Here is a 15,694-nt window from a genome sequence, read left to right on the forward strand (position 1 = left end):
TCATTATAGTCCCCTTGAGAAACAAAGAAATTACTTTTGTCTGCCCCTACTAAAAATAGCAATTTACCTGCATCAGAAGCATCACTGATCATTCCTGATGTTCTGTGGAAAAACAAAGCACCAGGTGCTCCACACACACCTGGAGCAGTAAGCTCCTGCTACAGATGCAAAACTTCTTTAGCATCAGCGATCTGCTGGTTCACAGACATATTTAAGAAACTCCCTTTATGTATTTTTTTATGAAACAGACCATAATAACATCAGCAATAATCCCTGGGACAGTCTCAAACTACAACAAGCAAAAAGAAAAGCAAGAGTAAAGCAAGAGTTAATGTTTCTCTACATTGGAAAGTCCTAACGGTGGAGACCGGGGAGAAGTAACACACAGGACTCCTGTTTTCTCAGCCAGCAAATTCCTCTACCTGCTCCACCGAATTCCTAAATCTATTTGCAAAAGGGGGTGCCATTCACTCTCTTGTCTCAATAATCACCATTTCTCCTCACCCCTTCACATTAAAGACATCTTGCTTCTGAACAGAGCAAGAACATGAATCACACTCACAGCAAGCTGTGAGTCTTCACAGCTTTGCTGCAAGCAGGACATTACATGACAGCCTGTTTGGGGTTTGCCTTATCACTTTGAGCCATGATCCCATCAACTCCCAGCATGAGTAGAGACTGGCTTCCTGAGAAATTAATGCCCCTCTCAGAAAAGGCATTCTATTCTTCACTCCAATTTGGCACTGAAGCCACCCTGCAGATCAAAAATTGTGTCTTAATCACACAACTTTAAATTTTTCTAAAGATATACATGAAGATTTGCTTCATTATAATATTCATTGTCAGAGAATATTCATTGCCTACAGCATTCCTACAGTTTCTGAGAAAAGCTGTCTTTCCTTCTTCACTGCATGTCCAAAAGTAATGCACAGCAGTAGCCTACATGGATTCCATCACAGTGTGAACACAGGTTTGGGACTGGTCCACCAAGACTGCTGCAGCTGGTCGACTGCAATTGCAGATCGTCCTGCAATCGGCACGGGAGGTCCACAGTACAGAGGGGAGTACAAAAAACACTCCCCTCACCCCTACTCATGCACAAATGCAAAACCCACAAAACTATGACATGCCTCAGAAAGCCAGCGAGTGATATCAAGGACAAGGAAACACCCCAGACCTCCAGAATAACTGCAAGTCTATTGGGAAAAAAGCCCACACGATCATTGTGATTTGGCAAAGTGCTCCATGTGACAATTGATATTCTTTAAAAGAAAATGTAATGAAGATTATAATCCAATGGAAGAAGAGACATACTAATACATGTATAGACCAGAGAGAGAAATTTGCAGGTAAATTTCTAGCCTAGCACACAAGTCCATACAGGTGATACAATGTAACACCTATAGATAATTTATGATCCTTTCCCATTCTCTATTACAATCCTTTTGGTGTTCATAAAACTCTAAATCAGTTTGGAAATCCAAGGAAAATTGCTCTGTATTTTCATCTTCAAAATTATTAAAGATTATTAAAAAATGCACACACTTACATTGAAGACAACAAAAGCCTGGGTTTCTCAAGCAGTATAAATATTTGCAATGCAAGACAGTGATGAAACAGAACAATCTCACCATTGTTCAATGAGGACATTGCTCACATTCTATACTGTACAGAGATAACAACAATGCATTTTTAGGAAAATTCTGTGCTACATCACTTATTTTCCATTACATCAGAGACGAACAGTTGTAAAAGCCATTTACAAACACAGGTACCTAATCAACAATTCTTCACTATTGTTTAATTGCTACCAGGCAAAACACTCCTTTTAAGGCAGAGTAAAAAGAATACACTATTGATTTTATGATTCTGTGTTTTGAAGAAATGTGAAATCATTCCTTCTTTGTCTTCAGGTGAGTAAGAAATTTCCAAAGCCATGCACATAAGAATGTATGTATTTTGAATGATTTATGAGTTAAATGTCAGGTAACTCTTTATTTATAGGTTTAAGTTACAACATGTTTTTGCTGTGGAAACTTTAATAAAAATCTAGATTTCTGGATCACTATGACAAGCCTTTAAACTCTGAAGAAACACCTATAAACCACATTCTTTAGGACTTGCCCAAAGCAACTGGAGAGCCTAAAACCAGAGTCTGCAGAAGTTCAAATACAGAGTAAAAAGAGCAATGTACAAACATCTTGTACCTGATTCTTCTGCTAACTTGCATGAAACAGATGAGTTTGATTTCAGCCATAAACTCTCATATTTTAAAGTAACCTGACTTCTGATAGCAAACTCACTACCAGAAGTCATTTGTAATCCCCCAAATTTAAAAATTCTATATACATGCTAAATACAGGGAGATACCATGAGTCATTAAAGACTTCAGTGAGAAGTTTTTATTGGGGAATATACTCAGGCACAGTATGTTTCCCTAAAGGCTTTATATTTCTATCTTTATCCATTCTGATACCTTCTCTGTACATTTGCTATGTCCAAGAAGCCCCTGTGCAAAGGCAATGTGGGAAGGACCAATACTGTGACCTGCATGAGAATTTGTCCTTCAGGCAGAACATGCTGGGGGAGTAGGGTTCAAAGACATTGCTGCTCATCTTTAAGCATCACCAACAGTGATACACTGTTGAGCCAGTGCTCAATGGCTGTGTTTTAAGAAGGCAAATAATTGGAGTTGTTTGGTTTAGTGACTTCTGTGCAATGGAAGGATAACAGTACTTCCACTTCCAGGCTGTTCCAGCCACACAGATAGCTTTTGTTTTGTTCCTTACAATGGCAATGTACAGTACCTGGCACAACCAAGAGCACAGACTGAAGCACTACAGTAAGACAAGTAATAACATCACTACACACATCTGAGTCACTCAGTTTCACACCTGCATTGCCACCAAAAATTGCCAAATCTTGATTTGAGAAAGTTGTTCAGCAGACAAAGATGATGTTTCTTATTGAGTTCAACATGAAAACTAATGCCTATAGTTTAAGAACCTCTGTGTCATAGCATTACCATTAAAAAGTAAAGCTATATAAAGCCCATAGGCAGAGTCCAGCTCTGTGAACAAAACTAAATCCCTTCCAGTGCCACAACAAGACAGCCACTTCCAGCTGCAACCTTATCATGGGATTTGCTAGGTGGTTAAAAAGGCTGCATGTGTCCATTGTATTTTAAGTGTCTTGGTGTAGTTTAAAGGCCAGGCAACTGATTCCAGATGGCTGACAAACAGTCCCACCCAGGTCCCTGTGCCAGAGCTGACACCGACACGCGCTGGCAGCAGTGCAGCACCCGCACAGGGTGTTATTGCACACGAGCGTGCTGGCACGTGTGTGCTGGTTCTGACCATCCTTCCCCCACAATAGTACTCTGTGCCACCCAAAAAGAAGGAACTGGCATTACTGAAACCCACAGACAAGGCATTCCTTACCACAGTCCATAAAGGGCCATTCATCCCCACTGTACCTAAAATAGCCACTGGATGCAATCATGAGATGAATACGTGACTGTGGATTCTTTTAAATCACTGCCTTCTTGCACAGACAAGGAAACAGTGTCCAGCAGTTGCATCTTCATCCATTGTCCTTGTTCTCAATTCAGCAATCAAGTGTTGACCCTTTCTGTCCCACCCAGTATTAGTCCCTTAATTTCTAAAGGTATTTAGAAGTTTAGAGATTTTATGACAAATTGAGAGAAACAGCCACCAATCCCTTCCTATGCACCTGCAATACCTGTATAGAAAAAAGCAAACCCATCACAGCTTTCTATCACCAGAATTACAGCAGTAAAGTCCAGTTATCATCCACTAGCTGCTCAGTGCCAGCCAAACACAGCCAGCTGCAGAAAGCAACTGAGACAGAGTGAAATACCCAGGTACAGAAAAATGGTGCTTACTAACAAGAAACACTTAGAACTGCACAGGTCTGCTTCTTGCAGCTGGAGAAGAGCTGACTTGCAGTGACCTTCTGACCCACTCTTAAATGATTACCAGTTTTTACTCCAGCATGTGTAACAAAGCAATCTCCAAGTGTCTAGTAAGGGTGAGGGGAAGCCCAAGCCATCAGATAGCAAAATTCTGTGGGACAAAAGGTGGTTTTGAATGAACCTGGTGACAGCTGGAGCAACACAATGGAATGGATACTGGGATGCTGTTGCATATCTACAAGGCAGTTAAAGAAGCTGCTATATGAAGTTCTCCAAACAGGGAAATAAAATTCAGGAGTATGGCCACATCACTCATGCCAAGTGAGATGTCACAGTCTTCAACCCAATCTCACATTTAGAAGTGGCTTTTCTGTCATTTCCCCAAGCAGATGGTATTTGCTTTAAATTAGTTTAAACAGGAGCCAGTGAGATGAGCCAAGTGTACTAAAAAAGACCGATGCCACTCTGGTGCAAATGAGCACTACTGTAAAACCTGAAACATTCATGATGTCAAAACCTGGAAGAAACAGTAATTTTTATCAGGTGTCTGCTGAAATTGAAAGCCAGAAGAAAAAAAGTTATTTATTTATCAAGCTAAAATATCCTTAGTCCTTGTGGAAAATCTACTGCTGAAGAAAGAGGCAAGCATTGAACCTATGGAATTTTTACATCAACAGCACCCTTCACTGCAGAGAGGAAAACCCACACAACTCCACCCTACTCTCCTCCATGTTTTCCAGTACCCATACCAGCTGACTTTCTAGTTTCCTTCTCTAAGTAGCTACAATGATAATATTCACGGGCATTTGCTCTCCCAAAGAGCAGATGAAAAATAACTACAGACAAATAATATGAACATCTATCAAATCAGGCTAATGGAGAGATAACGACATATTTCTCTATTAATCATTTTAAATGGCAAATGAAAGTTTGTTTTTTCTTTCTCAGTTGAAAAAAAGAAAACTACCTCCTATTCCCAATGCAACAGATGTTAGAAAGTCAAGACAAAAATCTCCTGTTTCCTGCTCACTTAAAACAGTTGGCTTGTTCAATTCTAGATAGTCCCATCTTTAGCATAGGCTCCCACACATGGGCTGTACAGCACATCAAGATGTTCACAAGGTATATAAAGACTAAGGAAGTCTTCTTCTTCTGCTATTTCTGAAGTGACAGGAACCCACCAGTGACCAAAACACTGCTGCTTTCCTCTTAGAGGACCCAATCACTCCCTTCAGTCTCTGGGCTCTACAGGAAGCAGTGCTGTGCCTAGGAACAGGCATGGTCCCCTCTGCATCACAAGTGACCTTGTGCCTGGCACGGTGCTTCTCCATTGCCTGTGCTCTCTCTGAAAGAGGCATAAAGCCTTGAGCTTCAGGAAGTTACACTCCCTGTTTTTCAGGGACACATGCTATTCAGTGAATGGCATTACCTGGCAACATTACCATTATCTTACAAAGAAATAATCTGGAACAAGCTCACATCCCCTACGTTTCCTGAAGAGTTAACAGAAGTTTCACATCTCAGCAAGGCCAGCTGATCTCTCACTGCCTCATTACAGACAACAGAAGTCATCAAACTTAAGAAATGAAATCGACAAGTGGCTAGGAAGTATTCAGACCCCAATCTCAGGAAATACGAAATACTTCAGCTGAAAAGGCTCCCTCTTCCTTGCCATGCTGCTTCTGCAGCGAAGTCACACAGCTGTCTTAAAATGCTCAACCTAACATTTTCAAGCAGGAAACAACATAACACACATATGTTATTTCTCTGCTCATGGATTGGGTTTTCTGGGGTAGGTGTGGGTTTTTTTGAAGAAAAAATAAAATCTCTAGGAAGCAGATGCCCACCAAGGAGGGCATCCTCTTTCCTTATAAAAGAAGAAATTGCTGGAAAAACTGCACCCTACAGCATTTAGCTGGGGCAAAGACTCAGCATAAATGCAAAGCAAAGTTACTACTATCAGTGTCAGAATAGCTGGTCTGCCCCCCAAAATTACCTCCCCAAATACTGATTCTTTCCAGCCTGGCAAAACCACTTCAGTCTCCGATCTTGTCCTACATGCGGGTTATGAATTAGAAGACTTCTCCAATTACAGATCACCAGTGGAATTAGAAGGTAGATTATTTTTAGCAATTGTCTGATTGAGCTGCACTCAGCTGCAGATTATTTACTGCTTTGTCTACAACTATATTTTACACACAAATTTCCAATACAACATTTAGTATCTCTTCAAAAGCCATCAGCTATCAGCAAAGACAAAGACAAAGCAGCTACCATAAACCCAAGAAAGTACTTAACATCTTCAAGTTTCTCACTCAAAGCCAAGAAAGAATGGCGAGGGGAGATGGAGAAATCGGAAAAGGCAGAGTCATCTTCCCATGCCAGCAGTGAAAGCAATTGCAAGCTGGAGTAACCCATCCCTTTGCCAGCTGTCATGCTGGAGTGGCATCTTTTCTAGAAGGGGTCACAGAAGGCCCAGAGACAGCATAACACACTGCTTTATTGCTCACTAAGTTAAAGCATGACTTAGCCTGCTAGTGATTTTCTTTTTTTGGCACATTATAATAACAGAAGAAACAGAGGCCCACAGAAGAAAGGCTTGCTAAGAAACTTGCCAACTGTCCTTGACTCAGAGGGGTCGCTGGACACAGGGAATAAACTGCATCTCAGAAAAGCAGTATGTCCACGTAACTGACCTTGCTGGGATGCACTGTGTACAGTCAAGTTGCTTTCCACTCCCATCCCCTGCTGACAAGAATTACTTTCAGACTTGAAACCCAACAGTTTCATCATCTTATTAAATTCCCAATTCCTGGCTCAGATGTCTCTCATACACATTAGTTAGATTACATCAACCACAAAGACTGTCCATGAGCCACAGAGGATATAGCTCAAAGGCAATCACTCAGAGATTGGATCATCAGCTCTCTGAGTTTCTCTTCCCTTATTCATAGAAGCAGCAATGCAAACTGTGTGACAAGGGATAAGTGTATGCTTTGTAGCGTCATGTGGAAAGAGAGATAACACCAGAGCACCAGGATACAACTGGAAAACGTACCTTTCTTGAACAGAGCATCTCCCTGAAGCAGAACCTGCAGCCTCCACCCACAACCCCTGCACGCGGCATGGACAGTAAAGACAGGCTAAGCCAAAGCCATGCAGGTCTTACAGGGCAGAGAGCCTTAACACAGCAGCTAATGAGGACTTGGAAAGGCAGCTGACAAACAGCCAACCAGCACGATGCCTGCAGGGCATCACAGCCCTACCAAGTCTCTGCAAAACACCTAGAGCTCTGCAAAGTGAGAACATGCCAACTAAAAAACTTCCTGGTAGGCAAAGATGGATGAGACAGACTGAACACGTGTCCAAGCTGACAAGTAGACAGAGAAAGCAAACAATCATAACAAATATCTAACAAGACACAATGAAAGATCACAGCCAAGAATAAAATGCATAAATGATCTAATTTCCCCTCTATATAAGGAACTGATCCTGAGTTCTTTGCTCTCAGGCTGCTGGACCACATGATGCTATGCTTGCCAGGGTATCGCTAACAAAGGAAAGTGAGTGAGAAATTGTATCTTGAATCACACATGTTTGACTGCAACTGAGCTGGGATCCTTGCCTTGTGTTTGGAGAAGTTGATACCAATACCACCAGTAAATAAAAGCCTAGGTCTGGGCCAGAAACAAGTGCTTCAGTATCCCCAAAACACCAAACACTCACCATGGGAGATCCTGGGAAGAAAAACATCACCAAAACACTGCAAAGCATATGTCAGACTCACCCTACTGCATTTGGTATGCAGATATATAGAGCAGATGCTTCCACACTTCATTAGTAGCATCTCAAATGCAGCCTTACTGAGCAGGGGTAAAATGCAAGGAGCACTTAGGCAGACTTAGTATGAGGCACAGGGCTCTGGCAGGGCCATCTCCTGCTGCTTCGAAGCTGCAGCTCTATCACTTGCACACTGCCTCACTAGAAACAAAGGCACACATTTCATTTAAGAAAGTAATCATATAGATTAGAAAAGGTCAGAGAATAATAATTTTGAACTTCTTGCCATTTGGAAATTACAATAGTGTTGCAAGTCCTCCATTATTTGCCTGGAAAACTTCACAGGGCAGTTTTCCTATACTTCCACAGGATGGCACGTAAAAAGATAGTCATCTCTAAAAGGTCTCAGTAACTGCAGAGCTCTGCAGGTGTACTAGAGCAGGACTCTCTCTCATACCCTGCCAAAGCATACAGCAGCTCACTTATTCAAGTGAGACCTTTCAAGCCTTGCAATTTTGGAATGATTGGTGAGACTTTCTGCAACATCAGAAATACTCAACTTGAGCAGTCTCAGTATGAGTTATCCTCCCCTGTCAGGTCTGACCCTAAGAAGAAGGGTGCAAAATAGCTGAACATTGCTGTCAAAATAATCACAGAAACAACATACATGCCTCACACAAAGGAACTGCCAAGAGGCAATATACAGTTTTTATGCCCCAAAACAAGATATTTCAAGGCTTCAATAGGAAAACACTGCATAAGAACACCAATGTGTTTAGAAGGCTGCAATGTGATCTTGCTTTTATTGGCTTCTGCTTTATTATGCCAAGAGCAAAGTTAAAACTCCCTTCCAATATTTTAATCAAACCTGCTACTATTTTTTGCTAATTCCCAAGATCAAGCCAGCCTGACAAGAATAATGTAATTTTACAAGGGTATCTCTCCTCCCTCCACCCCCTTATGTTATCAGACATTAATTTTGTGAAGAGTCTGCTGCATCATGCCAACTCTAATTTGGTAACAATACTTTAAATTTCCTCTAAGCCTTCAGAAGGCCTTGCAGTGGAAGAAGGCCATTCCACAACAGAAGGATTAGCACAGTCTGAGATGCTGCATTTGGTATCCTGTGTTTGTAGGTTTCATAGGGCCATCTAATCCATGTGGCCTAGCTTATGTTTTAAAAGTACCATCTCCACAGGCTTTGGCACAGGGTAGGGCTGCAGTTCTCAGCTGTGACATTGCAATTTATATTCCATTCTTTCTGCAACAGCTAAAGTTCCGGCAATTATGTGACATTTAGCCAACGAGTTCAGAAGTTACTGGCAGTGTAATTGCATAAGCCCACTTCCCCTTAGAGAACAGGTTAAACAATTTAAACAAAAATCCAAGAATTCTACAAATATCATAATACAGATGACAGCCGAGTTACAGGAAACTAAGGTGTGCATAGGTGAAGTAACTGAAACTGGAAAACAGGCCAGAAGCAGGAAAAAAGACTCAGATTTCCTGTCTCTCACAAAAAAGACCCCTATTTAGCTGCAACAGAACTTCCTCTTCTTTTTAAAGCTAAGCAGATTGTTTTCTTCTCATTGAAACAAGGTAACATTTAGTTCAGTATGTATTTATCATATTTGGTGTAAAAAATCCTTTCCTCTAGAGATCACTTGCAATGTCAAAGAGCAGCAAATCTTCAGCCCACCCGCTTTTGTGGATTATATGCATGCACATACAGACATATTTTATAGAAGCAGTTTCATTGTGAATCAATGGTCACAGATTGACTAGAGAAAAAGCACTGACAACAACTGTCCTTCCTAGTCCTGGCACTTTTAGCTCAGATTTGGCAGGCAAGCTCAAGATGATTATTCTAAAAGCTCTAACAATAATCACAGTTAAAAGGACATTTTGGATGCAGAACTCCAAGGGGAACTCACATCATTTACTAGAAGAGAATGAAAAATCAAAGCCTACTGTCAACTTCAGAAAGAGTCAGACTGCTCCCATGTGTGTTTTCTTCTCTGACATCAGCTATGGTAAACTATTACCTCACACTCTTCACATTCCTTATGTATGATGAACCAAAAAGCCACTGCCAACTTTCACTTTCTATCTACTGTATCAGAGTTCATCATGCTGTTAAATGCAAGTCCCTTAAGACTGGTTTGCTGAAGGAGGCCATGGAAAATATGCAAGAAGGAGACAAAACTGCATTAAGACAGGGCAAGCAGAGTAATTTGCAAGAATTTCTTCCTATAATGTGGCCCATGTTATGAAACCATGGCAGAGCCCTGTATTGCATCACTTCCTGTTCTCTAATCCATCATTCTTCCCATAAATATTTATATGCACATAGAAAAAAATTACATACACAGAAATATGCCACGTTTTTCCATTAGCCTTTCTCTTCTGACTGATGCATTCATAGTTACAAGAGATTATAACAAGGATTGGCATAGTAGTGAATCACCCTGAATAGCATACTGTGCTTTTACAACTAGAAATAGAAGGATCAGAGAGATTAATCCTCTGTCCTGGATGAGACAAGGAGCCAGTGACAGGGAAAGCAAATATAAATAGGCAGAGAAGGCTTTGTCTTCCTACAGCTCTCATTGGTTTTGAAGGAGTCTCTTCAACAAAGGAATGCTTTATGAGACCTTTACAGATGACATTAAACAAAGACATCCCTTTTGTAAATCCTGCAGTAATTTGGAGACAAGGGGTTCCCACCAATAATCCTGTGACATCACCTTCCCTCTCCCAGGAAAGTAAAGGCCAGGTCCACTGCCAAGAGAAGTGCTTACTGTAGAAGATCTGACTGAAAACTTCCTCAATATTTAACTGGTACTATAGAGCAGGTTGTTCAGTCAACCTGTTGCTTCCTTCAGTTAATGGTACTCAAGCGGTTTTCTAGAGGCAAAATTAACCCAAATCCCATGTCTAGAAGTCAGTTTCTAGTTTCAGTCCTAGGAGTCATGGCAATGTGTGGACTCCCACACACTGGTGTGGTGTGCCCATGGAATTCTTGTGTAATGAGAAAGCAGAACTTCAAACTCAACTCTAGCAACAGGAACAGAAGCACAACTCCCTTCCTCTAACTGCACAATAGCACAGAGTTATTAGCAGTAAGTAAGTCTGAATGACAAATTATTCTGGTCATTAGAATCAGCAGAACAGACCCAGGGGAAACCTAGCTATTTATTCAGAAGCATTGGGTTTTTTTTCCCTACAGATACTTTTCCTTGCAGGCCCAGTATACACATTAAGAGAAACCAAAAAGCTTTTTAAAAATAGAGCACATTTGAGAGGAAGAGGGGACAAAGGATTAGTATGCTTTTTAAAAAATTAGCAACTTTATGTGTAAACTTGAACCCTATTATTTTTTTTCTTCTTCTTTTTTGGTTTGTCACCTGTCTTTCTTTCCTTCCCGTATTAACCAGTTGACCCTTTGATTCACCCAGTTCACCCTTGATGAGAAATTTCTCATCCTGTGTCGAGGACATGACAGAAGTCAAGCTACCAGCTCAGGAGAGAGCAAGCTGGCAACATTTTTATTCCTTGTAGTGAACCTCTTCTCTCGATGGTGCCTAAACACATGATCTTACTGAAGCCACGACCAAACTGGGAGACAAACTCAGTCTTAGCTGAGGTAGAAGTGACCTGTTAAATGACCTTCTTAAGTCCAATGCCTGTTTTCCCAAGGAGAAACTCTGGTGCTGTTCATCTGCAGCCTCACCTGCAAAATGGACTGGTGACATGTGTCTGGTGCCCTTTGAAGGGTAGATATCAAGGCATTCCCAGCTGATACACAGGACTTACCTACCCCCAAAATATACAGTATTTATATCCCTTACGAATTTTGGCTACATGTTTTGCAAGGTTTACAGCTGGAATCCTTAAATGAGTCTCCAGGGAGAAAGTGCTCATCTGCTGCCTTTATTTCATATAACTATGGAAAATCTCAGCCGCACTTTCTAGAACCTTTCACTATTTTCCACCCATTACACATAGGTAATACATGTGTATTTTAGCTAAAATTTCCAACACTGTTTTCAGTTGAATCCAATCAACCATGACATTCTGCCAGGTGAAATTCAAGATTTGCTACTAATCCTCCCCCCACCCCCACCACTTGCCTGCAGGTACCAAATGTTGAGCTCCATAGTGGTGGTCATTTTAAAAGACAGAGAAGTTTAACAGTCATTTACAAACACCTTTGATCTAGATCAGCCCAAACAAGATAACCAGCAGGACATATAAAGGCCTGCCTTCCTTCTTAGTCCCTGGGGAAAAGAAATTGCAAGCACAAGAAACCGCTGATGGTTAAGATCTCTTGCTGTTGGTGAACTGTCCGGCTGTCTGGTGATGAGTTACATTTAAGAGTAACAAAGTTCTTAAAGCATACCTTTAACTGAAAGAAGACCAGGATTCCAAGGGCTCTTGTCTATTTACCTTCCCCAGAATCAATAAACAAACACTACATAATCCATTATTTGGTTTTTTAATGCTTCACATGAATGTGGATGTCTTGATAAATTTCACAAAAACATTGTGGGAAACAGTGAAAAATAATCTGGTTTAGAAATTAAGAGTGCTTTTGGGAAGTTTTCAGTAAAATTCGAACAGAACTAGCAAAACTGACCCTATCTCAGCAAAGAGCATTTCAACAATCTGGAGCTGTGAAAATTCACAGTGAACAAAGCCCACCCAGCAAGTGTAATGCTACATCAAGCTGCCACCAGATCTTTGCAGTCATTCCACAAGTCAGCAAAACAGAAGTCCCAGCAAACCCTGCATGAGTTCTGTATCGCTATGGAAATTAATACAGTGAATTAAATGTGAAATTTACATGGTTCACCCAGTTCCTGCAGCAGCCAGCACTAGATGCTCCCAAGAAAGAACTGGCATGAGGAGTAAGAGGAGTAAACAGATAACTTGTCCCCCAGGAAGATTTACCCTCTAATACCTTATGCCCTGGAAGGGAAGATTTTCCCAGACTTCAAGTTTTTCATTCCTTATAGCCTTCTACAGCTTTGCTATTCACTATTTGTCTGCCACACACAGACATAGTCCAAGCACAGGTTGTTCAGGGTTCCTGGAAATTCCTTCTTTCAATGCCTGTTAATTTTTTATGGTCCATCTACTGGCTCTTAAAGAATGCTAGTTAAACACTTCTACAGGATCAAAAGTTCCTTATATTTTTGGGGGACGGTGCAATGTTAGAACAAGAGCAAAACAAAATAAAAAACAATTAGAAAAAAAAAAAAGACACAACCTCATTCCTGTTTTCATTTTTTTCTGGCAGATAGCCATGCACACTCTATTATTCACACTTTCTGAAGCTGGCTATCAGTCATGCACACTAGGGCTGACTGAGGTATATGGCAGAAAGATCCATAGCAGGAGACTGCTTTTTCTTACGCAGCAGGATCAATTCAGGGCTTGCAACAACCACCTTCAACGCCTTCCTTAAGCAGCATTATTGCTGGAACTTGTCACATTCCTGCAGTGCCCTGCCTTCCCCACTAATGTCAGTGTTTGGAAGAACAATAAGGAAATCAGTCTGTCAGACACTTTGGAACATTGCCTAAAGTACCTGAGACAGCCTCAGTAGCTGGGAAATCCTTTCACCCTTGAACATGTGGGCGTTGCTTGTCGAAAATGTTGGATCGAAAATAACAGAATTTTAAATAAAAAACCCAAAACAAGTTAATCCTGAGAATACAGAAAGTTCAGCCAGCATGCTGAGTTAATGCATCCTCAGAACAGCTAAGACTGTGCAAAAGCAGCCAGGGAACAGGTGTATTTTCTAACACTAGACCTCATTTGAACATTTCCAACAATCTAGCCCCACATCCATGCACTGAGGCATGAAAAGCATGCATCTTTTCTTCCAATGTGACACCACAAAACAGAAAATCACTTATTTTTAACTAGTTTAGGGCTAGCTGAAAGCCAAGTAAAAAAGTAAAATCAAAATAACAACCGAAAACCCAACACCATAACAACAAATGTTCAGTGAATTGTTAATTTCTTAAGTTTACATCAGACCTAAGTCACGCCAAGTTCCCAGCAAAAGGGCAGTTGTTCAGACTTCCACAGTCCTACCACAGCAGAATCAAGTCTCACTTTCTCTGAGCAGCTACAAGGTTGTTCTGAGGAGTGTCTGGCACCAAACAGTTTGGGCTACAGCTGAGAAGCTGCTAACACCCCCAGCAGGTATTACTCCAGGTGCTAGGGCATACCCCTGAGCCAGGAACGCTGATGATTCCAACAATCCTGGTCCTCAGGCAGGCTTAGCAGAACTCTGCTCCAGTAGAAACTGATCAATGTTGACAGACTTCAAACAAAATATCTTAGGTCTAACAAATGAAGTGTTTTTCAAAGAAAACTTTTCTCTGAAAATGTTTGACTAGGACTATTGCTAGATCAATCTCAGCCTCATCTGACACTACTCCAAACCAATTTTAGAAGCACAAATTCGTAAAGACTGCTGCTGCTTCAGCTAAGTGTTACTGTCAGACCGGCTCTCTCCCACCCCCATCTTCCTTCCAGTATCTCTTTCCACCTCCACTCTAGCTCTAGCTAAATTGTCCCTTCTATGTTTATACTGCTGCGTTATTTCACGGATCTGCGATGCTTGGAAATAGACCAGTCCTTTGCCAACCGCAGAGCCGAGCCGCTCTTGCACCTCTTGCACCGCAGCTTGAGACAACTGATCTGGCACTTGCACGTTGTAATTCTCGCTTTGCTTGCACTTTTAGCGTACTAAAATGAGGCGAAGTTAAAGTGTTACAGTTTGGAACAACTCGAGCATTACTCTGCCTGCCAACTAGCTCCAAGAAGCATGAAGGAATTCTGACTATTCCTTAGTCTGCCGTGAAACTTCGGGACTCCCGATGAACACGTTGTTACCAGCACACCTTCTGCACTGTTTTCTCCCTGGCGTATCTCTGTTGCACGTTGATCACGGAACGCGAATTCGCGTTCTCCTCCTAACGGGACACCGGGTGCAAACACGGTCCCTTTCCCACAGCTGATCCGCTCCCGGCTGCCCCGCAGCAACACCAATGCTCCCAGCGCCCGCAGCAGCAGCTGAGGCTGTGCAGACAAAGACGGCGGAGGTGGGAAAGCCTCTTACCGGGGAATTAGGTGCCGCTTCCCCAGCTCCGCCGGAGGAGCAGCCCGCCCCACGCCGCCCCTGCCCCGGCGCTGCGCGGGGCCGCGGGGAGCCGGGCCGGGCCCCGGCCGCCGCTCGCCCTCACCTGCCGGACCCTGCGGGCGGGGGCGAGCGGCGGCGGCGGGGCGGCGGCCCCGGGGCAGCGGCCCCCGCCCCGGCCCGCCCCGGCCCGCCCCGGCCGCCCCCGGGCCCGGCCTCGGTGCCCGGCCTCGGTGCCCGGCCCCGCGGCGCCGGAGGGGCGCCGGACCCGGCTCGGCCCCCGCGGAGGAAGCGGCGGCTGCCCGCGGCCAGGGCGGCGGCCGAGCCTACCTCGGTGGTGCCCCGCACAGGGCCCGGGCCGGCGGCTCCTCCTCCGGCTGCGGCGGCTGCTGCTGCCCATGCCCGGGGCCGGGAGGCGGCGGGCCGCGGGGCCGGGAGGCTCCTGCCAGGCCGGTCTCCCGCAGCTCTTCCCCGGCTCCTGTTTACCGCGGCTCCCCGGGCCGGGCTGCCTGTCAGCGCGCCGCCCCGCCCCGGCCCGCCCCCGCCGCCATGGCCCGGAGCGGCGCGGGCAGGCGCGGGGCCGCTCCGCGCGGGGCGCGGCTGTCCCGGCGCCCGGCCGCCTCCCGCCGGAGCCCCGCGCAGCGCGTCCCCCCAGCGCGCCCGGCTCCGCGCCCGGGGGCTCCGCGCCCGGCGGCACCGCGAGCGGGGGCTCCGCGCCCGGGGGCACCGCGACCGGCGGCACCGCGACCGGGGGCTCCGCGACCGGGGGCTCCGCGCCCGGGGGCACCGCGACCGGCGGCTCCGCGCCCGGCGGCTCCGCGCCC

The 15,694-nt window shown here is 44.0% G+C and overlaps 1 protein-coding gene across 2 annotated transcripts in view; it reads right to left on the reverse strand.

Moving 5' to 3' along the window:
- MARCHF8 (membrane associated ring-CH-type finger 8) overlaps positions 1-15,362 on the reverse strand; it is an 89,479-nt gene extending 74,117 nt beyond the window's left edge. For both annotated transcript variants that reach the window (XM_077784612.1, XM_077784611.1), the window contains exon 1: positions 15,201-15,362. The gene's annotated coding sequence lies outside the window, so the exon portion shown is untranslated. The remainder of the gene's footprint in view (positions 1-15,200) is intronic.
- Between the last annotated feature and the right edge of the window lie 332 nt (positions 15,363-15,694).

Source organism: Lonchura striata, chromosome 7 (assembly GCF_046129695.1).
Source record: "Lonchura striata isolate bLonStr1 chromosome 7, bLonStr1.mat, whole genome shotgun sequence".
NCBI classification, from domain to species: domain Eukaryota; kingdom Metazoa; phylum Chordata; class Aves; order Passeriformes; family Estrildidae; genus Lonchura; species Lonchura striata.